We start from the raw sequence: 26,587 nt of genomic DNA, 5'->3' as shown, positions 1-26,587 counted from the left end.
GAAACAGAAAAAACACAGCATTGATATGTTGTCTTCCGGGGTTTATAACTGATTCAATATCTATCCAAAATATGTGTTTTTATAGTCTAAAATGAACTACAAACATCAAATTACATGCTGGAAAAAAAATTAAGTAATTCCGACATCATATGAATGAGTTATACACATTTAAAAAATGAGACATATTCAAAAAAATAATGCTGAAATAAAAAAAATAAAAAAATAAAAAAAAACATATGTTTGTACCGTCAAAAATGAATTACAAACTCCAAATTACATGTCGGAAAAAAAAATCAAATAATTTCGACTTCATATGAACGAGTTATGCACATTTTAAAAAATGAAAAAAATGTCAAACCAGGACCGGTTTTCATAAAAATGGAGAACCGGTAACCGGACCTACTACCGGTTCCGGTTCGGTTCCAGTCCGATTCCGATTCCGGCAGTTCTAATGCTCATCCCTAGAAAACGTAGTGGATTTTGTGAAAATTTAGCTTGATAAATCAAGCATCGTAATAAAAGGCTATATTAGAGGCCCCAATGAGTCAAGTTTGTTGAGTAGTTTCACTTGTTTAATGAAGGGTTGAACATAGGTTGATTCATTGAAACTTTAGCATGTAATCAAAACAAAATAAACTTTATATATAGTTAAATAAGCTACAAACACAAATAATTGTTCAAAATTAGGAAAAGAAAAACACAAATACAAATCATCAATTGTTCACTTCTAATCCGGTCCATTTTTACTTTTAGTTGGCCTCATCACGAGGAAAAGGAAAATTAAAAAAGTCAATTAGGCTTTACAAATTACAAGTGAGTTGGTTTTATTATTAGGCATTATAAAAACTAGGTTTTATTATTATATATTATATATAAGATAATTAAATATTAATCTTATTAAAATAAAAATAACTACCATATGTATATTGGCATTTTAGTCAAAAATTTCATTGCTACCCTAACCCATTTAACTAAATAGGCCGAAGCAATTAATTAATCAGATTAAATACCCGATGGCCCGGCTCCTTCATTTTGCACTCTCGATCTAGTTAGATAACTAGGCTCATAAGCACCTGATGCGTGAGCCACGTCTCTCCAAGTAAGATCTTCACCAACAAATACTATATCATCATCATTCTCCTCTTCAAGTTTTCCCATCAGCCACTCGTTACTTTCATCAATCTCTTGTAAAAGAATCGGATCCTTCTCCTTATCTTTAACTCGACGATCTAAGGCACGATTGATTTTGACAAACACCATGTCATTTAATCTAGACCGTGCCAATCTATTTCGTTTCTTCGTATGAAGCTACAAGAATGAAAGTAATTAAAGTAAGAAAAATCATGAAATAACTAAAATACGAAGAAAAAAAAACATATTATCATTTAGGAAAACAATTTTTTTAAATAGATAGAAAAAAACTTACATGTTGAAAAACACGATAGTTTCTCTCACAACTTGTAGCACTACAAGTTAGACTAAGGACCCATATGGCAAACTTTTTAAGATTAGGCGCCGAAGATCCATATGATGCCTACCAATCAGCTAATAATAAAAAGTCAAAAACAAACTAAGAAGATCAGAATAGAAACTACCAAAAAAAGTTGGTTAAGAACTTATAATATCATTTTGTTACCTGGTGCTTTTGTTTTCCTATGCCTAATAGCCATAGGATGACCGAATAGTCCTTCTCCATTCCAGTATTTATCCAACTTCGTAGAAATCTTGTCTTGAACTTCCTGGTCTGGAACAAGTCTCATAATGCAACCATATAACCCTTGTTCCACTTCTTTACAAGCCACCCCAACAATATCCTTATAAAATATCCCCGGGTTCAAAAAATGTCCTGCTGCATGTAGAGGTTTATGCAATTGACATTCCCACCTTTGATTAATGATTTGAAAAGTTGTCTTGTAGTCATCTGCATTGGAAAAACTATCACGAATAGCTTCTTTAGCCCTATCCATAGCTCATAAATATAGCCCATTATTGGATACTTTTCTCCATCAACTAACCTAATAACCTTGACTAAAAGGCCGGTTAACTTGAGAGCATACAAAACATTCCTCAAAAATGAATCTTGCATAAAGTAGGTTTTTACCTTTTTTTTTGCAATCTGATCTTTGCTGGACCACTTTGCCTTTTCCCACTCTGCAGAATTCACTATATTCTTCAAGTTGTCTTTGTCTGTGGACTTGGGCAAGTGTGATAAAAGATATGGCGAATCTAGTTACAGCTGGCCTATGCAAGTTTCTTTCTTTGGTGAACTTTCTCATCAAGTTCACAACAATAACATAACTATATATATAGTCAATTGCTAACATAGCCTTCTTTATTGAAATTTTCACCTTAGGAACCTTTTTTCCAATGTCCTCCAGCATCAAATCCAAGCAATGAGCAGCACATGGTGTCCAATAAAGATGCTCTCTTTTGGCTTCCAACAACTTCCCTACAAAGTTTATAGACAGAAAATTAGAAATTATAAGACATTAACAAACACAACATAATATTAACATGCATATACAAGTTACAACTCTTACCTGCCTTTACATACGCTAAAGCATTATCAGTTACAACTTGTACTACATTTTTTTCTCTAAAGCGCTACTTTATAGAACCAAGGTTAGTTAATCGATCGAAATTGTCTCCTCTAATCCCGTGGACAAGAATTGACATAATGATTTCATACTTAATAACATGAGTGTATATGTTGATGCACAACACAAGGCTGCCGTGAAAAAAAGGAAAAAAGATAAAATAGAGTTGAGTGCTGTACAACTGCACTTAGAAAATATAGAAATGTATAGATTGATAGATAATGTCTATTACTTTGAAGTTTGGTCAACTGCAAAGGTAGAGAAGAATGTCATGGTCATCATTTGATCAATGCAAATTTAGTAAAGAGTAATTAATACACATCATCGAATTCCATAAATATGATTCACCAAGACAACATAAATACACTAACCTTGGGTCGGGAAATTCAGCCACAAGGCAGAAATTAGGCCTTTATTCCAACAGTTATTGTATGAGAATGGGACTGCACAAAAAGACAATTAATTGGTAAGAAAAATTTACATACAAAAAAAAAGGGTGGTAAATTTACATAATACACCTCACAGCAAAACTTCTTTGGGTCCCTCAATAAATTTGTTCTGAAGTGCCCTAAGATAACCACTTTAGCACTGAATAGTTGCAAGATGTATACTTATGTGCGAGGCGGCGATGATCGTCCTTTTGACTTTGGCATGCTGTTCAAGGTATCTTTTGAGAGTATGGTTGCTCTTGTATTTTATATTTCTTTAGGACGTATATATGACCAGGCCTCCAGTCTTCCTATTGACAAATTACAGGCTCACTTCTTCCTTTACAATCCTTGTTGCATTGCATTGTAGGGGTTTCACAAGTTGAAATATGTTGACTTTCTAGGATGCAAGCAGCTAACTCACACCTTTCTAAAGTAAGGAGCCTGTATAACTTATCGTATTAGATTATATCGATGAGATCTTGTTAGAAAAAACTTGTTATCACAAATACAGGGAGCTTGTGACCGGTGGTGGTGGTGGAAATAATTTGGAAGTCATGATTTTACATGACTATGAGCATCTCAAACAAGTACAAAAATTTGCCCTATTTTTCTTTTACTCTAAGAGTTTTTGCTCTATCCCTGCTCACACATGTCATGTAACGATGGCAGGTGGCAGTTAGGCAGTTTATAGAAGCTCTTATTGCAGGAAATTTGAGACTCCTAAAACATCTTGTACGTGTGATTTTTCTGTTACTCTTTTCTTCCTAAATTAGTTTATTATTTATTGTTTCAAAAAATTTCAAATCTAATAAAAACTTAAATATTCTTCAAATTAATAGGACATATCAAACATAAAAGGTCCAGCACTTGATGGAGGAACCCAAAGAAGTTTTGGTGTGAGGTGTATTATGTAAATTTACCATCCTTTCTTTTTTTGTATGTAAAGGCCTAATTTCTGCCTTGTGGTTGAATTTCCTGACCCAAGGTTAGTGTATTTATGTTGTTTTTGGTGAATCATATTATGGAATTCGATGATGTGTATTAATTACTCTTTACTAAATTTGCATTGATCAAATGATGACCATGACACTCTTCTCTACCTGATAGGAATTAGATAGTTAAATACTTAAAGGGGTAAAAGGGTAATTCCTAAATAGAGTTTGTTAGAGGTCTGCTAATAAATAGAGGGTAGGATTTCATTGTTAGAAAGGGAGAAATATCTTAGATCGGTGTTAGTCTCTAGAGTGAGATTGGCTCATTGGCTAGGCCTTTGAGAGAGGGATTCATCCCTGGGCAATCATCCTATCAGGAGATTGTGTTCTCTATCTTGTTTCATTCAATCATCAATTTCAATTCCAGTTTTCTCTGTCAATCATATATTGTTGTTTGTTCTGTTTCAATTCCTCATCACTACCTTTGCAGTTGACCAAACTTTAAAGTTGCAGGCATTATCTATCAATCTACACATTTCTATATTTTCCAAGTGCAATTGTACAACACTCAACTCTATTTCATCTTTCTTCCTTTTTTAACAGCAGCCTTGTGTTGTGCATCAACATGTACACTCATGTTAATTAAGTATGAAATCATTATGTCAATTCTTGTCCACGGGATTAGAGGAGACAATTTCGATCGATTAACTAACAATAAGATTAATTTTGGTCGATTTTATCTCTAATGGATTGAATGGTTCGAGCCAATTGTTTCTACATACATATAAAATCTTAAATCATTTTGTTCAAAAAATTAGATCATGATAAACAACCCAACCTAAATTCAACTGGAAATTAGGCTAACAAGTTAAGATTTTTAGTTAAATGGGTTAGGGTAGCAATGAAATTTTTGACCAAAATGCCAATATAAATATGGTAGTTATTTTTATTTTAATAAGATTAATATTTAATTATCTTATATATGATATATAATAATAAAACCTAGTTTTTATAATGCCTAATAATAAAACCAACTCACTTGTAATTTGTAAAGCCTAATTGACTTTTTTAATTTTCCTTTTCCTTGTGATGAGGCCAACTAAAAGTGAAAATGGTCCGGATTAGAAGTGAACAATTGATGATTTGTATTTGTGTTTTTCTTTTCCTAATTTTGAACAATTATTTGTGTTTGTAGCTTATTTAACTATATATAATGTTTATTTTGTTTCAGTTACATGCTACAGTTTCAATGGATCAACCTATGTTCAACCCTTCATTAAACAAGTGAAACTAACTTAACAAACTCGACTCATTGGGGCCTTTAATAAAGCCTTTTATTACGATGCTTGATTTATTAAGCTAAATTTTCACAAGAACCTAAGAAGGCATTCGATTGGATAAGGTAGGCAATTGTAAGACAACCTCACCCCAAAAATGTTTGGGAACATTAGTAGAAAACATGTGAATATCAAGCAAAATTTATGAGATGTTGATATTTCTCTCAAGTTTCAACAATTTCTTTTTGTTGAGGAGTATCTACACAAGAGCTTAAGCATAGGATATTGTGTTGAGTGGGATAAGGACTAAGATTAGAACTAAATAAACCTTTCCCATAATATGTCTTAGAGGATTTAAATCTTAGTGTGAACCTGAGTTTGAGTCATAGAATGAAACATTTTTTTTTAATTTCCACCGCTTCTGATTTGGTTTTCATGAGAAACACCCAAGTGAATCTACTTGATCACTGATAACAAATACAAACCTGAGTTATAGAGTTTACATGTGAGGGAGACCACACATCACTATAAATTAATAAACATAGTTTGGAAGGTTTATATGGTACACTAGGATAAGTGTTTGGGTGTGTTCGCAAATTGACAAATCTCAAAGCAAAAGGAGTTGGGACGTTTATTAATAAACAAAGGGGGAACTTTTGGTATTTGTCATCTAGTTTTGGGGTCTAGGTCTCTCCAATGAGGTATTCTCTTTTTTTCCTCTCCTTTTTCACTGATATACATCATTACATATTGTTACCAATAAAGAAAGTTATGACCATTGAACTTGTGGCTGGTAACAAGAGATACTACTTCATCGTCATGAGAGGTAGAACTAGAGATGTTTAAGTTTATTGAGGGTTGAAGGATGTGAAGAGGCATCCAAAATGAGACTCTCCATTCCACCAACCATGAGATGGGTTGACTAGACTAGAAGAGCGGTTGTTGGAAGAGATAAAGATTGGTTTCTGATGAAGGTATCTAAAATTAAGAGATACCTAGTTCAAAGGCACTAATACAATGAAGCTTTGGAATGTATTCTTCACCAAAAGAAAAGCCTACTTATACGATACTTACACGGGATATCCTAGTTGTACATTATATGCTAATAAGCTAATTCCAACAAATCAGTAACTAAGAATATTTTCTAATTAATACACTTAATTCTACAACAATTATAATTCTTAGACATTCACAAGTTAAGAGCCTCATTAACAAGTGAGAATTTAAAAAACAAAGAACAAAGCAAAGGGACTTACGGCAAATGCACGATTTCGAGATCGACCAGAGATGGACAAACCACTAATATTAAATCAATTTCCTCCCCATCGATCGTTGGAGTTGGAATATCATACAGATGCAATCTTCTTAAACACGACCTTGCAAATAATAATACAACATATAATGTTAGTGTATATTTCAGCCAAGATAACTCATTCATTCCAAAACAGTGAGAACATACCCAGCTGCACCAACATTTGCACTCAAAGATCGAAGATCTCAAGAAAGACACTGGCAATATATATAAATAACATTTGTAATCCAGAGAAGGCGGTAAAGGCGACAGTGCACCAAGCTTAATAGACCTAAAATTGAAGTAGATATATGTAAGTGTGCATGTTGTAGTCCATGAATAGTACTAATGAAAGATTAATGCCATCAATTGTATAATCAAACACAATACAACATTATATGCATTCACAAAATTCACCAAATGAATGTATCAAAAACCTCAGCCTCGCTTGAATGTGCGCAGTCATGGTACAGAAACATGAAACTAGAACTCCAACGTTTCAAGTATGGAAATTGATGAACATTATATCTCATCATTCTTCTTTAAAGAAAAGGATGTCATACAAAGACAGCATGCTTCATCCACTCTAATGACACTAATACCAATTCAAAATTGTACATTTAGTTTGAGCGCCAATGGAGCATAAATGCATAATCAGCAAGAAGTTAACATGAATTTACCTAGTTTTAAGAAAATAAAAAACAAGTATAAATGGAAAGGAAAAAAAAACAGAGCGATTACTGAAGCGCATTTCCAGCTAGTTCAATCATCTTAGATAACCCGACACTGTCGACCTTGAGAGGTGAAATAGCCACGTCCATATTAGCAAAACAAAAAGGATCTGTAATTTGTACACAACAATTTTTCTCCATATACAACAATTGGTGTACTGTAAAACTCAATAATGCATAAATTGTTGTGTATTGCAAAAAAAAAAATTGTTGTGTACGAATGGCTCCCTTCCGAAAGTATCGACACATAGCCGCAGCACATAATACGCTTCATCTATCGAGCCTAGAAAAAACCTACGCATATCATCAAAAACAAAAATAAACACAACAAAATCCAAATTCCCTAAACAACTCCAATTATGCACTGGTTAATCAAAAATCAACAATCAAAATAGGAATTATAATATCTTTGACTGTGAGATCGTGTGGGAGAAGCCAGCCGAATGCATTATGGACGGGGGAGCGTTTACGAATGGTTCTCTTGATAGCTTCGAGCAGGTTGGATCCGCACTGGAAAGCATGTTCGATCAGACCGTTTTGATCGGAATAGGTGGACCTAGATTCGACGAGGCGATTGAATGCAGCTTCAACTGAGGCGGAATCGGAGACGGCCAAGAAGGATTCCAATAGCTGGTCGATGTAGAATTTATCGTAATCAGATTTCGAAACACTAGCTGAAGAAGAACAGGTGAAACAGAGACAACGCATGGTAGTGAAGTTGGCTGACACTACAGTCTAAGGGTCTAAGGGGATGTTTGGGATGTAGTGTTTATTTGAAACAAAACGATAAAAGCGTTTTTAGTTAGGTGTTTGGATAGAAAAAAAAAAAAAAATAGGAACTTATTGCTTATTCCCACGGTAAACTAATTTGAGTGTTTAGATAAAATCCAACTTATTAAGCTAAATAAGCTAATTTTAATAAGCATCCACTTATTGCTTATTGCTTATTCCCACCACAAATAAGCTATAAGCCATAAACTTCAGCTGAAAAGCTAATCCAAACACCCCCTTAATTTATTAGCTAGTTACTTATATCTAAACACATTTTTTTAAGTGTTTATATTAATTTATATGGTTGGTAAAATACTATAAATTTAGTTTCGGACAAAATGACTAAAAAAGGTTTTTAGAGACGTGGGACGACTTTAATTTATAATTTACTAGTATATAATCCGTGGGAACTACGGTTACAAAATTAATTAAATTTTCATACTAAAAACTCAAAATTATTAATCAATTACTTTAAATAAATTATTTTAAATAAATTATTAATTAAGATATTTATTTTAGTTATATAAGTTTATAATCATTGATTTAAATAAATACGTGAAATTATATCACCTTATAATTTGTATTAACTTTATTTTGATTTTTATTCTAATGTTACTAATTTAATATAATTAGAGTACGAAATTTAAAATTGAAATTTAAAATGGAGAATCAATAAGTTTGATAAATGGCATGACATTAATTATGATGCATAAAAAAGGAGAATAAACTTATTCTTTTATTAGAATGGGGAGAAAGGAGATTTGGAGTTTTGATAAATTAGGGTTAATAACTTATCAAAAATGGTTAATCTTCGGTTCCACATTGTTATAATCTGTTTATAACTTTAATTTATAACTTATTTTGGAGTTTTGATAAATTAGGGTTAATAACTTATCAAAAATAGTTTATCTTCGGTTCCACATTGTTATAATTTGTTTTTAAAAAGTTGTCTATCCAAACCCTTATTTTTAACTTACACCGGTATGAAATTGATAATAAGTTAAAAAAAAAAAACTCATTTTTTTAACCTTAGCCAAACACCTTGCGCACTCTAAACGACTCTACTAAACTACATTTAACCGATTCAATAGGGTTTAAGATAATATAAATATATAATGACCACGGTTGATACCTAGGTTTGTCATTAAAGCCCAAAATTTTTTGTCATAAGACCATATTCTAAATTTTCTACATTATGGATCAATTAACTCTTTTTATAATCTTTTAAATAAGGTAATTTGCAGAAAAATACTCGGTTGAACCGGTAACTGTAACGCCCGTAGATCCGGGCTAGTCAATTTAGAGGCAATAGGGGTCGAAAACGACTTTTCGACAAAAGATTATTTAGAATAAATAAATAATCTTAACCAAGTTGTAGGATATGTCACAAGGTTTCCGTACATATAAATAACGCCGAAATCCGAGTTATAACGAAGAAGTTATGACCCGTCGAAGTTTCGCGACGGAACCGGCACGGCACCAGGAAGCGTAAATAGTGAATTTACGATAGATCGAGATTTAGCCTTAGCGATCTAAACAAAAGTCGTAGAATATGTTAAACTAAGAACATCGATAAAAAGAACGCCCAAATCTGACTTCGTATGAAGAAGTTATGATTTTTTGAAGTTTTGGACTAGTAGTGTACAACCCGAAATTCGAATATTAGATCGAGCAGTTTTTAGCCGACACGACCTGAACGAGAATCGAAGATCTCGTTAAGAGTAGCGTAACGAGAAAAAGATGGGCGAAAACGGACGTCGGATGAAGAAGTTATGAAGATTTAATGGACCAATCCTGTCCCGGCCTGTTAATAATATAAAATTTAAAATCGAGTCAAAATTAGCCAACAGAGTCTAAACGAAAGTTTTAGAGTACGTTCCCACCTTCGCGTCGATATAAAGAACTTCAAAAACGGAGCTCGTATACGAAAGTTATGATTTTTAGAAGTCGAGAGTGAAATTTGCGAAGTCTGTTGCTAAATCGATGACGTGGCACGATCTGGACCGTTGCTTGCTGATCACGCCTCGCATCCGATGATCGCCACGAATTCTCGCATTATGCCCTGCGTCCGAAGCTGGGTACGCCCAACGTACTTGATCTTGTTCGGGTCCGAGAATGGGTGCGAGCCAGCTGGTGCGAAGCTGACATTCTTATCCGAGGACTACGCCCCGCGTAGCCTCCCTATGCCCAGCGTAATGACCGAAGTTTGGCACTATAAATAGAGGTGCGAAGTGCTCCGAACTTCTCACACATTTCTCATATCTCTCTCTCTCTCTCTAAACCTTCTCTCTCTAGCTCCTCTAAACCCCCCTAAGCCCTAGATAAAACCCCTAGCTCCCGGAGTCCCGAGAAAAAGAGCCTTTCGGTTTCGAAATGCTGCTCCAATTAAGTTCCGGTTTTTGATAAAATTCGCTGTTTTATCGAAGGAAAATCGTTTTGAGAGTATCGAAGCGCTGTCCGAGTGCTGAGTCATTACCTTTCAGGTGAGTGCATGGTCCCCTTCAACTTACACATAGATATGAAGTATTTACTACGTGCTATGTGTGCATATTGTCTGTTTACTTGCTGTCTATGCTCGGTGAACGATTTTATACATGTTTTAAAGGATTTAAATTGTATATGTATTTTATATCTACGAAAATGTTGGGGTAAGACATGGGTATATGTAATAGATGAAATATGAGTTGGATGATGAGTTGAGAGGTAAAATAGACCGTAAGGTGAGGGTGAGAGGTGGACGATGTGAGAAGCCTTTTTCCCAAATGATGGCCCCGTCATTCAGTAGAGTATGGATGACAACCACGGACTATTCTAGACAGTCCAGTGGAACACAAGCAGGCTCGCAACTTGTAGGTGTTGTGAACGACGTGTTCACTGGTGTACTCTAAAAACCCATTGATATGTATTGCGAGTGGATTCTCGAAAACGATACTGTCAATAAAACCCGGCAGAAGCGCCTAAAGGACTCTACTAGCAGAAGCGCCTAATAGAGAACCTCATAACCCTGACAGATGCGCCTAAAGGACTATTTCGGCAGATGCGCCCCATAGAGAATGTCACAATTTTGGTAGTTGTGCCCTAGTGACAGAACTAGCAGATTGTGGTTGACAGATGTGTCATTTACAATGATGGAATTCATACCTATTCCTTAGGATACTCCTTAGGAATGAATGAACAAGAAATAGTTGATTCTTAGGGTAGATCCTTAAGAATAAAGAAGATAATGGGGATGGGTAATTGGGTTAACTGTTTGATGATTAAACATAATAATTATATTATTGTAGGTTGAAAACCCTATGTGCTCACCAGGTTTCCCAACTTGACCTACTCAGATTATTTATATCACAGGTGACGATATGAAGTGACATTACACTGAGAGATTTAAAGAGATGTAGATCACTAGTGTAAATAATTGTAAGTTCTGTTTATGCTTATGTTTCTGTATTAACGATGACATCCCAAACGTTTTAAAATGAAATAAATACGTTTCTTCGAAAATGTTTTAATAACGTATTTATCATGTTTTTCTGGGAACAAATTCCGCAACATTTTTATTAAAAGAAGTACTATGATTTTTATAAAGCATAAACAAAATCGGTCTTTTTTGGCCGTGAAAATGGGGATGTCACAGTTGGTATCAGAGCATTAGTTTAAGCGAACTAGGAATATGGATTTATTTCTAGACTTAAACTTAGAATGCTAAGCGATGATTGTGAGGTGTGAGCACTAGATTATTTTAGGAATTGTGCCTAAAATGCTTTTATGTGCTAAATACTTGTGCCTAATATGCTGTTATTTGTTCGGATCTATGGTCTGTTGCCGACTGGATCTGGAAACCTTATGTGTTTAGGATTCTAAGCGTTTAACTACGATATTAGAACTAGCATATAAACGTTTCAGAGTGATAAGGATGATTTAACCGTCAATCCTAAGTAAAGGTCTAGATTCACCTTATTCGGTGTATAGATCAAGATGGCAAGAACCCGTAGCGGAAACGTGAATGCAAATGGGAACCGAAACCAACCCCCAGTGATTGAGCAAATACCGGTTGTGGTAGCCGCTGCTGAGCCAATAACAATGGCCGGAGTGCAAGCAATGATCCAGGCGATGTTGGATCGTCAACTGGAGGAAACCAGACGTTTGCTCCAGCAAAATCGAGAGGAAGCGACCATTCAGGTCGAACAACCCGAGTTGAACGAAGGGAAGACTAAGGAAGGAAACTACAGTGGGACTGTTGGTCAAGTCAACCCACCAATAGTTCGACAAAACAACCAAGATGACGAAGTCGAGAGGAATGGATGCAAGTACAAGGATTTTCTAACTTGCAAGCCATCGACTTCCACTAGAAAGGAGGATCCGATCAGGGTCATGGATTGGATCTCGGAGATGGAATTAGCTTTCATGACGTGCGGTTGCAAGGGAAAACAATAGACCACATTTGCAGTGCGTCAGTTTCGAGGAGGCGTTGTACGTTGGTGGAATACCTTGGGGAAGATTCTGAGCCCCAATGAGCCCCTGAAACTAACATGGGCAGAATTTCTGGTGCAATTCAAACGTAGGTACTGCTCAGCCTAAAATATGCTCGAGCTAGAAAACCAATTCCTTACCTTGAAGAAAGGAAGCATGTCTGTTGATGAATACACCAACAACTTCACAGAGAAGATGGAGTTCGCCTTACGTCTTGTTCCGGATGAGCTGACGAAAGTTGACAAGTATGAAAAAGGACTTCCATGGGAGTACGCGATGCCAGTGCGCCAGACACCTACTTTGGAGGCAGCTATCTAGGCTGCCAAGTCGATTGAGGAGATGATCAAGGGAAGAGCCGCCAACAAGACCGAGGTTGGCGAAAAGAGAAAGTTTGAGGGGTCTACAAAGCCCGATGAGAGAAGCAAGTCCAGTACAAGGAAGTTTAGAGGAGGAGGGAGTGAAGAAAGATGGTGCGAGAAGTGTAAAAAGAAACACTCTGGAAAATGCGGTGAGGAGGTGATTTGTTTCAAGTGTGGGAAGCATGGGCATTATGCCAACGAGTGTAAATTCAACAAAAGGGTGTGTTACGAATGTAACGAGGAAGGGCACTTCAAGCAAGATTGCCCAAAGAGAGAAGGGATACAAAGCCAAATGTGCAGCCAAAACTAAAGGCAAAAGCATTTCAAATGATCCTTGACGAAGCAGCTGACGATGCAAGGAATCAGGAGTAAGGATGGATATATAGAGATCGAGTTATGAAGAAGCCATATAGATAGTGTCATATGATGTAGCCTATTAGAGGCATAATCTAGGGTGAACTTGAACACCCATGTAATCGTTTCAAGTAATAAAATAAAACCTTCGTTTTGTTATCTGATGTGTTGAATGATTGTGTGATTTGCTGCATGGTGACTTGGGAAACTGTGGGACAATACTTGGGACGAGTATGAGTAGGTGTGAATGGTAGTAGAGGCCTATACTACCGGAAGCACAGGACTCACACTTGGATCAGGGAAAGTCACAAGGTTACCAAGAAGCTAGTAATTGATTTCGTTTTATTCAAGTATGTTGTTACCATTGTTTCGGTAATGACTAAGAAGATTGTTGTTATCCCGACCCTAGTGGTCATATCACATTGAGTCCGACAACGATGAGTAGGTTACGTGGTTCAGAGAACCAAGTTTGATGTAGCGTCCGACTTAAACCAAACGATTGAAATCAAAGCGATCAATAGAAGTATCGCGCTCGTTTTTAAAGAAGTTGGTAGCTAGAAATGATACATGTTAAAATGTGATTATATCACATTAGGCCATGAAGGAAGGCATATTCGATTCTGGAATTTGACTCTAACAGACATGAGTCTAAACGTGCATCGCATGATTGTAGGTCATAATTTGGAGTCTAATCTGAGGTAGAGAGCAGGTGCACGATCGAGTACTACTTACAGTCAATAAGTCTGAGAGATAGACTTGAAGGAATATAGAAGTTATAATTATTACCTAGGATGAAGAGATGACGTATGGAGTCATTATACGAGCCCTGTTTTGTTGATGATTCCGGGACGTAATCATCCTAAGGGGGAGATAATTGTAACTCCCGTAGATCCGGGCTAGTCAATTTAGAGGCAATATGGGTCGAAAACGACTTTTTGACAAAAGATTATTTAGAACAAATAATCTTAAACAAGTTGTAGGATATGTCACAAGGTTTCCGTACATATAAAGAACGCCGAAATCCGAGTTATAACGAAGAAGTTATGACCCGTCGAAATTTCACGACGGAACCAGCACGGCACCAGGAAGCGTAAATAGTGAATTTACGATAGAGTGAGATTTAGCCTTAGTGATCTAAACAAAAGTCGTAGAATACGTTAAACTAAGAACATCGATAAAAAGAACGCCCAAATCTGACTTCGTATGAAGAAGTTATGATTTTTCGAAGTTTCGAATTAGTAGTGTACAACCCGAAATTCGAATATTAGATCGAGCGGTTTTTAACCGACATGACCTGAACGAGAATCGAAGATCTCGTTAAGAGTAGCGTAACGAGAAAAAGATGGGCGAAAACGGACGTCGGATGAAGAAGTTATGAGGATTTAACGGACCAATCCTGTCCCGGCCTGTTAATAATATAAAATTTAAAATCGAGTCAAAATTAGCCAACAGAGTCTAAACGAAAGTTGTAGAGTACGTTCTCACCTTCACGTGGATATAAAGAACGTCAAAAACGAAGCTCGTATACGAAAGTTATGATTTTTAGAAGTCGAGAGTGAAATTTGCGAAGTCTGTTGCTAAATCGATGACGTGGCACGATCTAGACCGTTGCTTGCTGATCATGCCTCGCATCCGATGATCGCCACGAAGTCTCTCATTACGCCCCGCGTCCGAAGCTGGGTACACCCAGTGTACTTGATCTTGTCCGGGTCCGAGAATGGGTGTGAGCCAGCTGGTGCGAAGCTGGCATTCTTATCCAAGGACTACGCCCCGCGTAGCCTCCCTACGCCCATCGTAATGACCGAAGTCTGGCACTATAAATAGAGGTGCGAAGTGCTCCGAACTTCTCACACATTTCTCATATCTCTCTCTCTAAACTTTCTCTCTCTAGCTCCTCTAAACCCCCCCCCCCCCTAAGCCCTAGATAAAACCCCTAGCTCCCGAGGGAAGCCCTGAGGCTCCCGGAGTCCCGAGAAAAAGAGCCTTTCGGTTTCGAAACGCTGCTCCAATTAAGTTCCGGTTTTCGATAAAATTCGCTGTTTTATCAAAGGAAAATCGTTTTGAGAGTATCGAAGCGCTGTTCGAGTGCTGAGTCATCACCTTTCAGGTGAGTGCATGGTCCCCTTCAACTTACACATAGATATGAAGTATTTACTACGCGCTATGTGTGCATATTGTCTGTTTACTTGCTTTCTATGCTCGGTGAACGATTTTATACATGTTTTAAAGGATTTAAACTGTATATGTATTTTATATCTACGAAAATGTTGGGGTAAGACATGGGTAGATGTAATAGATGAAATATGAGTTGGATGATGAGTTGAGAGGTAAAATAGACCGTAAGGTGAGGGTGAGAGGTGGACGATGTGAGAAGCCTTTTTCCCAAATGATGGCCCCGTCATTCTGCAGAGTATGGATGACAACCACGGACTATTCTAGACAGTCCAGTGGAACACAAGCAGGCTCGCAACTTGTAGGTGTTGTGAACGACGTGTTCACTGGTGTACTCTAAAAACCCATTGATATGTATTGCGAGTGGACTCTTGAAAACGATACTGTCAATAAAACCCGGCATAAGCACCTAAAGGACTCTACCGGCAGAAGCGCCTAATAGAGAACCTCATAACCCCGGCAGATGCACCTAAAGGACTATTTCGGCAGATGCGCCCCATAGAGAATGTCACAATTTTGGTAGTTGTGCCCTAGTGACAGAACTAGCAGATTGTGCTTGACAGATGTGTCATTTACAACGATGGAATTCATACCTATTCCTTAGGATACTCCTTAGGAATGAATGAACAAGAAATAGCTGACTCTTAGGGTAGATCCTTAAGAATAAAGAAGATAATGGGGATGGGTAATTGGGTTAACTGTTTGATGATTAAACATAATAATTATATTATTGTGGGTTGAAAACCCTATGTACTCACCAGGTTTTCCAACCCGACCCACTCAGTTTATTTATATCACAGGTGACGATATGAAATGACATTACACTGAGAGATTTAAAGAGATGTAGATCACTAGTGTAAATAATTGTAAGTTCTGTTTATGCTTATGTTTCTGCATTAACGATGACATCCCAAACATTTTAAAATGAAATAAATACGTTTCTTCGAAAATGTTTTAATAACGTATTTATCATGTTTTTCTGGGAACAAATTTTGCAACATTTTTATTAAAAGAAGTACTATGATTTTTATAAAGCATAAACAAAATCGGTCTTTTCTGGCCGAGAAAATGGGGATGTCACAGTAACCTTGATATTAGCCTAGTACACATGGGTGTCGCTGTGACTATTAGCTCTGTAGCTTAATTAATAGGCTAAAATTTGAAGCCCCAAATGAAAAACTCCCAACTTCATTCTTCCCCGTTTTAGCTTAAGGAAGTTCCAGCAAACCCTACTAATACCAATAATGTCCATTTCTTCCTCATCGAGCTTGTAAACATCAAGGAACCATAATCAAATCCTTCATTGCAACTCCTCTTTTGATGCAGTTCCTTTGTATGATTATGAGAAGTTATCTGTGGAAAGTGTGTCGGGGACAATGAAGAATATGACCAGGCGACTGCATCAACTATTTGGCAAAATATTTTTAGATGCAAACAATTTTAAATATCCGTAAATCTTGAAGCTTGAGAAAACTTGTTATCTTGATAACCTAACACTATTTAATACCAATATCAAAAACAAAGATGCAGGTGTAAATTGTTCACGTTGGTTGACCCACCCATTGAGAATGATCACTACGAGAGGATCATGGTTGGATTGAAAATGGGATGGAGCACAATTATGTTGAAAACTTAAAAAGGATGGTTTATTCAATTTAAAATGAGTTCAAAATATAACCAACTAACATTGTTAACCACATAACAACCCTTATAATTCATGGGTCATTATATTAATGGATTATATTTTGTAACGTCCCAAAAATCATGACATAAAATTTTTTGTTTTTAGATAAATAAATCGTTAATACATATCTTTCTCATAAAACCAAGGAAATTCAGAATTAACAAAACATCATCAAATCAGAGTAAATCACGGAATACGGAAACTTGTGGTGTGTGCTCTGCAATCATCCTGAGCTTTTCCAGTTAAAAAACAAAGTATCTGAAACATAAACTGAACACCTTAAGAACAAAGCTTAGCGAGTTCCCCAAATTACCATATAACATACACCCACAAGTTATCATGCAACATACAAATAATTGTCATGGGCTCCCCGCATGGTCTTTATCAGAAATGTCATGGGCTTCTCCCGTGATCTATATCTGGAATTCCATGGGCTCCCTCATGGTTTGATATCCAGATGACACGGGCTCCCCCCGGGTCTTCCATACAAGTATCACAGAGACAACCAACATACCACATAACAGGTAATGGGTCGGCATTGGTGCCTTCGACCCATGGATATAGTGAGAAGACTCACCTCTAACAGTTGAATCCCACAGATACTCTCTAACTGCAGATCTACTAAAATCCTCGCGCTATCAAACAAATAACACGCAATTAACAATTTGGGTCCACACCTAATCCAATAATCCATTCATGGGGTAAAAATACCATTTTAACCCTCACTTAGTTTAGTATAAGACTAAGGTCTCGAACTTCTAACATAAAGGCCCACCAACCAATAATTATCCAATTCCCATTTGTGGGCCAATTTTCCAGATTGGGCCCAAACCCTTACTTGGGCCTTACCCTAAAGCCCACTACTTAACCCTAATCTAAAGCACACCTTCTTAAATGGACCAACAAAGCCCCAAGCAACCAGGCCCAAAAAGTTAGCCCAAACCAAAGCCCAAATACACAAACCCACTCAAACCGAGTTCGCAGGGCGTACAAGCATGTATGTGCAACGTACTCACTTGGAGGCTTATACATTGTGCATACCTGCTTGTACGCCCAGCCTATTCACTCAATCATCCCCAGCTTGATTTCCCACTTAATTTGTTAAGGCAAAGCTTTAAAACACAGATCTGGCCTTCTTGAGTTGGACCAACACATAAAGTTGCCAACTTTATGTCCATACATAGCTAAATGAAGCTCTTAAGCTAAAAAAGGACTTAATGGTTGACTTAATGCATACATAACACCATAAAAACAAATAAATCTTGCACCTTTATGCCCAATGATACCAAAATGAACTTAGATCTGAATGGACAAACCCATAAGCAAACTAACTCATTCATAAACCCAAAAAGAAGAACAAAACCACAATAACTAGCCATGAAGAGATCTAATCACACATAACTTAAGATGCAAACTTGTTACCTCAAAAAGCTTCCCCACAAGGTGATGATTTTGGATCCAAGGTCTTTCCACCAAGCCAAACAACTTCAAGTTTCTCTTCTTTCCTTCCCAATATCAAAATGTGCACCAAAACCTTCTAAGAGGTCAATAACACAATCAAGAACCTTCAAGATCGATTTAGGGTTTTTTGAGGGTGGAGATTGACTTACAAATGAAGAAAAAGGGCTAACATTATGCTTATATAGGGTACAACCCTAAAAATTATGGTTTCAACCTGACCCTCGTACGCCCAACGTACGAGGTCTCGCACCCCGACCCAACCTCGCACCTACGTCGCGTGTCCCTCCAGATACGCCTCACGTAACCTCCCTCACCTCGGTACGCCCTGCATACCACCTTGGTACGCTCCGCGTACTAGAGTTTTCCCCAAACCCTAAATCATCCGAAGACCATAACTTTCTCGATACAACTCTGATTTCGACCATCCTTATATTCATGAAAAGGTATCGAGACGCTCTACGCTATTATTATCAACTCATATTCTCCATAAGATATCCCGAATGAACCTCCACTTTCCATAAAAGCCCGAGCTAAAAAATTACCAAAATGCCCTTTGATTCCAAAACACAAACAGAATACCTGAAACATCCGAATTACATTATCCAACTCCAACTGGGTCCAAAACTCAATTCTTCAATGAGTTGAATCCTGCCAATACCCAAACCCTGATCACTATCCCCAACATGGGAACAATTCGAAACAAGGCATTACAACTCTCCCCCACTTAAATTAGATTTCGTCCTCGAAATCCTTCCATTCCATCTCCGGTACGTCCTACAATTTGAGCAACATGACCACAACCCCGAGCATACTCCTGCCTTCCCAAAGAAAATGAAACCAACCCTCGCATGGCTCTACAAACCTGAAGAAGAACGAACCTTAAACCCTTGCAGAAAACCACCTCTACCTTTCCCGAAACCCGAAACCTCAAATTGATCTGACTTCCCGACAGACCGCCCACACTGAACCACTACCATACCATTTCCTCATGAATACCAGACTAAACAAAATACTTCCAACCCCGATTATCTTGATGCTTCCATAAGAACAAAATTATTGGTCATGAATAGTTGCAAAACACTACACTTGACATAAGGCTCAGATAATCCTTTGAGTTGAAGATTCCTCCATGTAACGGTTAGAATCATACAGGAGCTATGCAATTGGGTCCAATCAACCACTCTGAGATTATTTAATCCCACTACGAGCGACTTAGCATATGCCCCGAATCACAATCGACTCCACACATGAATCCCAAATCACTGAAACCACTCCGACTCATCTTGTTGCCACCTAGCTGCTTTCCAAATGCACCGAGACCTCCCTGGTCCCAAATAGTCTGCTAACTATCTGAAACACTGGACTCCTACCCAATTGTTGATCAAAAAGACACACAAACACACAGTAGCCCCATGCGACTCCCGGGAGAAACCTTACCTGGTGATATCAGCCCAAACCACCTCTTCACCACACCTACTGTTACAAGAATGCCACCAGTTCAACTACAGTCTCATATCATACCTAGTCTCCAACGACCTACCTCCTCCTGATTCCAAATACGTTGTGGCCCTCCCACAGACAGAACCAACTCAATACACAATACAATGGTTCAATTTTCCATCAAAACTAAACCCATTCATTACCCTTGAACCCTACGATTGATGCTTTTGGCATATAGATACCCCAATTCTTATTTCACTGGAATGAAAATCCTACGTAGAACACGCGTGATATCCGACTTGGGATCTTACCCAAAACCAATTCGATACTCCACTCATAACCCAAGATCCACGATTATGCACTTGCATTTCACACCACAACCTTCTGATTCTCGATGACCCCTCACCCAACCGATAAATAATTACTCCCAAACCATCTGTAAGACTACCAGTCTCGCACGTGGTCCAACCACTAGGTTACCAAGAGTCCAAACAACACGGCTACCTAGTCTAAAAACCCCTATGTGTCACACACTGATCACCCTCATGATCCTGCAAATTAAGATCCAATACATTGACCCAACGGTCTCTAACAGGTCCAACCTGAATTTCCATAATTACATGGGCCTCGCCCACGGGCCCCGCCCATCGAGGTCCACTCAGGCCCGACTCCGCCTCGGACCCCAATGGTCCTCAACCTAGAAAAGAGAATAATTCCCTGACCATCCGGGGCGGCGTGCTCATGGCACGAACTGATTCTTCTTCCATGCTCGTGACCATCTAAATAATAGTTTACCTCAAACTGATGAATTCTACGATCCCATCACGGTCTTACAGCACTCCCAACCAACCATGGTCACCACTCATGGCCTTACCACACTCAAACCATCATAATACCACACATCTTGAGCCGAATCTTGCAACCAATCAGGAGTTCAGGTCGTGCATTCGAATCCCACAGCCTACTATGACTAAAAATGGAGATGCCGACCTGCGGTCGAGAGTTTCCTGAACTCCCACCAACACAACCTTAATCTGAATAGCCACTTAATTCTCCCCTACTTGGACTCGACGAAGGTCTCTCACCCCTTAATCATTATAGATCTCTAACCCATCTTCCTCAACCATTATGAACCGCCCTTACCCTGCGCTAAACAATACCAGCGTTCCATTACTATCCAACTCCATGATCACCCAACTCCTAAAACCCTGAAGGATACTCTTGAAATATTAACTAACCTGGTAATCCAAATCACCTCTCATGATAACATACCAATTCCCCGAGCTCTTATGCTGGCGACTACAAACCATAACCCTTGACCTGAACTGATGAATCTTCATCCCAACTCCCACTCTCGAATAATCATTGAATCCTAATCGACTTTAATCCGAGAAAATATGAAACTACCCTGATATTTCCAATTACCAAACAACTCATGCATCTGACCCATCATCTTCCTGCTACCATTCCTTTCCTAGCAATGGTAGTGTTTGAACCCAACAGTTCTTCCTTAGGCAACTACCTCTCCTACAGGACAATTACTAAAACCACCAAACCCTGACAATACTGGAGAGCTAACCCGCTAAATCCTGAACAAAAACCAAAATAGCAATCGAACACATTGGAACCCGCTAAACGAGATACAACCCCTCAATAACCCACTAATGATTCATGGCATGCAGCCTACATAACACATTTCTCAAAGATGTAGTCCAACAATAACAAAGAATTAAACCAAATATAACGCTTACCCGAATCAATATAAAATTCCAAGCAACATAAATACTGATAACAATAAAAAAGAACGCAGAAGATAACATACCCACAAAATCACCTGTTGGAGCACGGACCTCCCTTGTATGACATTTTCAATGACCGACTCCTCTCTGTTGGGGATCCTGCCCTACCCTCACGACTATCAGAGATCCACAAAATAGCTGGATCAGGTACACTCACTGCTCCTCCCCTCCTCCTCAGATAGACGGCTCTCTTGTGGCCCACTTGGTAGCAGAGAAAACATAACGGGCTTGCCCCCTGAGGACAATCCCTATTGACATGATCAATCCTGCTACACTTGTAACAACCCATACGCCTAGAACGACAAGCTCCATTGTGCAGTTTTCCTCATGTGTTACACTGACTCCAGCCCTGCCAACCTCTCAAACGCTGGTCATAAGTTTTGGGTCTCTTCCCCGGACCCTCCACTACATGCACTTGATTTGGTCCCCTCTTCCCCAGGTACTCCAAATCCATCTCTCGCTCACATGATGATAGAGTGCGAGCTCTAACGATAGCCATAACCTCAACACGGATCGCACCCAAGCGTTCATCCGAGATCTCCAGAATCCCCTCCTTAACTAAACCAAAGATCACAAGAGTCTACTCCAGAATACCGCGGGCAATCTCGGTCGAGATGAATTACCGCATCTGCTCGCTAATTAACTCAATGCTTGCACCTGATTCGGAACCAGAACCAAAACCTCATCCTTGAGTGCTTATCGCCAAACTAAAATACAACATGCAAATGATCAGAACATACCTAAGAATCCTTTTCCAACTAGTTGCTTAGATTCTCCAAGATGCTCTCCTATTTGAGTATGGATCCTGTGCTTTCAGTAGTACGGGCCTAATACTACCTTCCACACATATCCATAATACATATACCAAACACTCGCTACCCATCGCAACAAAACCCACTGAAGCAATCCCTAGGCCTTCCTAGGTTCTCGACCTCACTCTGCCATCAGCTGTTGCGTAACTCCCCATAATGTCATTCGTCCACCTCATGAATACATTCATATTCACTTAGTAGCTAACTCCTATCATTAAGGGTTACACAAAGCACAAAGCAAGCAATATTTATGCAGTAACACTCCAACCCATAGAACGATCATAGGACATTCAACCAACGCACCACAACTCATGCTAGAACTTCCACCTTTATTGTTGGTTGCCTTATGCATGCAAATTATACACAGAATAGGATCCAATAGATTGTCGAATAAAAGACTCTACCCTACGACCATAACTAGACGAGGAACAATAAATAAGACCGAATCAATTATTATAGGGCTATAAGATCCCAATCGTATATAATTTTCAAAGCATACACTTAGCAATTACTGATACAATGTCACACCCCCAAACCAGAACAACAGAAACATCTGAGGGTGGATGACTTTCATGTACAACATCATAACAAATGAATAATAGTGATCAAAGCCATATAACCATTATATTGATAATTAAGAAGTTTACATTGTACACAAAACATTGTTTACTTGATGTTAAATACACATGTCAAAAGTAAATAACGTGACGCGGCGACGTCCCATTCCTCAAAATCCTTTTGGTTACCTGTTTACTGATTTCCTAAGAATACAAGTGATTTTGAAAAAGTGTCAACAATTAAGTTGGTGAGTTCATAAGCATTTTGTATGAGAGAGATCGGTAGCTTTTCCTTGAAAGATGATAGAGTGTGCTTTCAGAAAAATCCAATATTTTATTTTAAAAATGGGTTGTAAGTCTTAAACCCAAGACCAAAAATGTTAGACATTTGTCACCGACTTGCCGGTCTAGATGTAGCTAACAGCTTAGGTGCGGGGTTGTCAGTCCCATATAGATCTATACACAAGTGTCACACTCTCTTCCCGAGACTCTGGTTATAATACATGACTTTTGTAGGTACCCTGGTAGGTACGTGAAGACGATGTCTCACAAAATTGTATTAACGGTTTATGTGTAGTGTAAGGAAAACCCTTTTGTGATCGAAAAATATTATCTTTCCAAAGTAATTTCATAGTGTAAAATAATTATACCTTTAAATAATTATTCGTTCATCCCAAAAATGGTAAAATAGTGTTATGCCCCATAAACTATACTTACTATAGTTTATTGTAAATGTGTTGTTGTGTCCATATATATATATATATATATATATATATATATATATATATATATATATATATATATATATATATATATATATATATATATATAAAGATAGCATGTTTAGATGTTTTAAAAGTTTATATCGTATAATTTACATAGACACAATTATAAGAACTTTTGGTATGATAAAACCATATTTTTCTAGTTTTTGGCCTTTTTAACGACAATAACCGGTAAATTGTGAAGTATAACTTAGTAAAACTTATTTTCACTTTTCGAGATATTTAAATAAGGTTAACTTTATATGTTTGAAACAACATATTTTTTTGTAAAAACCCACAAAAATGGTGTCATAACATAGTTATGATCATTTTTGCTAGAAAAGCATATTATGTTAAAAAAAATCCTTGTTTTTATAGGTTCCTCAAGAAAATATGGCATGTTTATACTTGATTTGCATAGTTTTGTACTTGAAACTATCATAACACATATAAAGGTTCAAATAACTGGTAGTAACCATATTTCATGTAAATAATATTTTGCACAAACAAAGAGATGAAGCATGTATAATAACTTGAATTATTATACAAGATTTACTTGTATCCCCCCCCCCCCCCCCAAAACATGAAAATCTCGAAAATAAAGGTTATGAACTCACCTTGAGTGTGGTTGTGGTTGGTTGAAGAGATGATGGTGACGATTTTTGTGCCTAGAACACTTTGTAAGTCCTGAATTCTCCTACGAATCAATCAGATTCACTTTGATGGTGCGGAATCCCAATCAAAGTGTATAATGCAAGAAATAAGATGAAATAAGAACACAAATAGTTAATATTCAATGCACACTTTTAGATTGAATGGTTGGGTACATAAGATGTTGATTACACATTGTTCTCTCTTGGTTTCTCTCCAAAACGTGTTCTGAGCAATGTGGCAGCCCCTAGAACGTCCCACACTCTAATCTAACTCATTTTCAAGCCTAAATAACACTATATATACCTAGGCCTAATAACCAAGCCCAAGCCCAGAACCTAAACAAAAAAAATACAAAGCCTAACCAAAATCACACACGATTTTGGTCCAATTACAAAGAACTCAAGGGGATTTCGGCCCTAGACTGAAAACTCTAAAGGCCTATGAAAAGCAAAGTATAAACCACAATTTATGACCTAACAATCTCCCCCTTGGGTTATAGCTTACTTTTCTTATGACCTAACATAACTCCCCCTGGGATTGTAGCTTACTTTTTCTTTTCAATCTTTGCTTTGTTCTTAGCTTCAACTTTTATCTTTAAACTCTTCACAACTTCAAGATGAACTTATAAATCTTCATGAATAAATTCATCTTTAGTAGTTGGACTTCCTTTAAGATCTGACTTTGAAAGCACATTGGTCTATGAGGCTTCTTGTAAAGATTCTTGAAAATCAACACTTTCAGCTTTGAGAATCTTTAGAGAAAATAACAGAGAGAACTAATCTTCTGGATCACTTCAGCAGGTACATAGATAGCAGCAAATTGATTGAGGAGACTTCAATGCAAATTGTCACATAATCTTCAATTCATCTTCACCTTGCTTCTAGGGTTGAAAGATTGTATGTTGAAAAATGATCTTCACTTCTTTTTCCTTCGAATGAATGCTCTTTAACAATCACCAATGCGTCTTGAGAAGTAACCATTGACTAAAAAGTCCTTGTGGATCACAGAAAGAATAATAATGACCCTTCTCACCTTAGTTGTTCAAGGATGAATCCTTGGCTCAGAAAGAGACTTCTCGCAGTATCTGTGTGAACTTGGAGGAACGCACTGCGATTTGTTGAGTATCAGAGAACTACTCTTTGCTAGTTTTGATGTTAGCCCCTGTATATCCTTGATCATAGATCTCAATACAGTTATTAAGTCAACGAGTTAACTTGGCCCTTGGCGAGACGTTCAACGATACATGTTTCCCCGTTGGGTGAATCGCCCTGGTGTCATGACAGTTCTTAGGTAAAGAAAGCTGACAAGACCAATTTGACAATTTGTACCATTTTAGACTTTCAATTCCTTAGATACAACAGTTCTTAAAAAGAAACTGCCTGATTGGCATTTTGTACAATGTAACACCAGGTATGAGCCATTATCCGTCAATTCATGGGTGAAATCTAGAACATTAAAAAAAAAGTTCACCGTCAATTCAGAATTAAATGGTTTTGGATTTTGGGTTTCACTTAGAGTCATGGTGACAACGACATCTAAGATCATAAACACATACCTTTTGGCAACCGTCAGCTGAGTTGTTTTATACTCGAAGCTCAAGGGGTACCGGTACGTGGAAATGATTTGATGGATAACATTTTAGATATGGGTGAAGAATAGTTGGATGTTTCACATTGGTAATGGTGAAAATGACCTTTGATCATTAACATTTGAAAGAGTCTATCACTCGCATATGAATTTTTCGTCAATTCCTTGTGAAAGTAGTATGAAGTGTAATGACCGTCAATTCCTTTCTACTTTCAGATTTGTTCTCCTTGCTCAGAATATCTCGATACATACTCCTTGAGTCTCATCTTCTCCTGAATTCACTTTTCAAGACCAATGAAATTTTTTGAGATAAACATAAATATAAAAGTAAACTTAGCACACTAAGAAATAAAAATAAAAATAAAATACGCTAAAAAAATTTGATTTTTTTGAAAAAGAAATAAAAACATAAATGAAAATATTTTTTTATTTTTAAATTTTTAAAAT

The 26,587-nt window shown here is 37.4% G+C and overlaps 2 pseudogenes across 1 annotated transcript; one reads left to right on the top strand and one right to left on the bottom strand.

The window, feature by feature from the left end:
• Positions 1 to 878: 878 nt before the first annotated feature.
• Positions 879 to 8,013, bottom strand: LOC145092773 (uncharacterized; annotated as a pseudogene). The gene is made up of 8 exons (XR_013702658.1): positions 6,697 to 8,013; positions 6,494 to 6,613; positions 2,969 to 3,040; positions 2,830 to 2,845; positions 2,541 to 2,728; positions 1,637 to 2,449; positions 1,427 to 1,545; positions 879 to 1,308 (listed from the first exon to the last, which is right to left on the bottom strand). The product of XR_013702658.1 is annotated as an uncharacterized LOC145092773 (transcript).
• LOC145051147 (photosystem I P700 chlorophyll a apoprotein A1-like) overlaps positions 2,698 to 26,587 on the top strand; it is a 25,981-nt pseudogene continuing 2,091 nt past the window's right edge.

Source organism: Lactuca serriola, chromosome 1 (genome assembly GCF_051521515.1).
Source record: "Lactuca serriola cultivar US96UC23 chromosome 1, Lser_US96UC23_V15, whole genome shotgun sequence".
NCBI classification, from domain to species: Eukaryota; Viridiplantae; Streptophyta; class Magnoliopsida; order Asterales; family Asteraceae; genus Lactuca; species Lactuca serriola.
The sequence above is the reverse complement of the archived record's forward strand: the minus strand, read 5'-3'. Positions and strand labels throughout refer to the sequence as shown.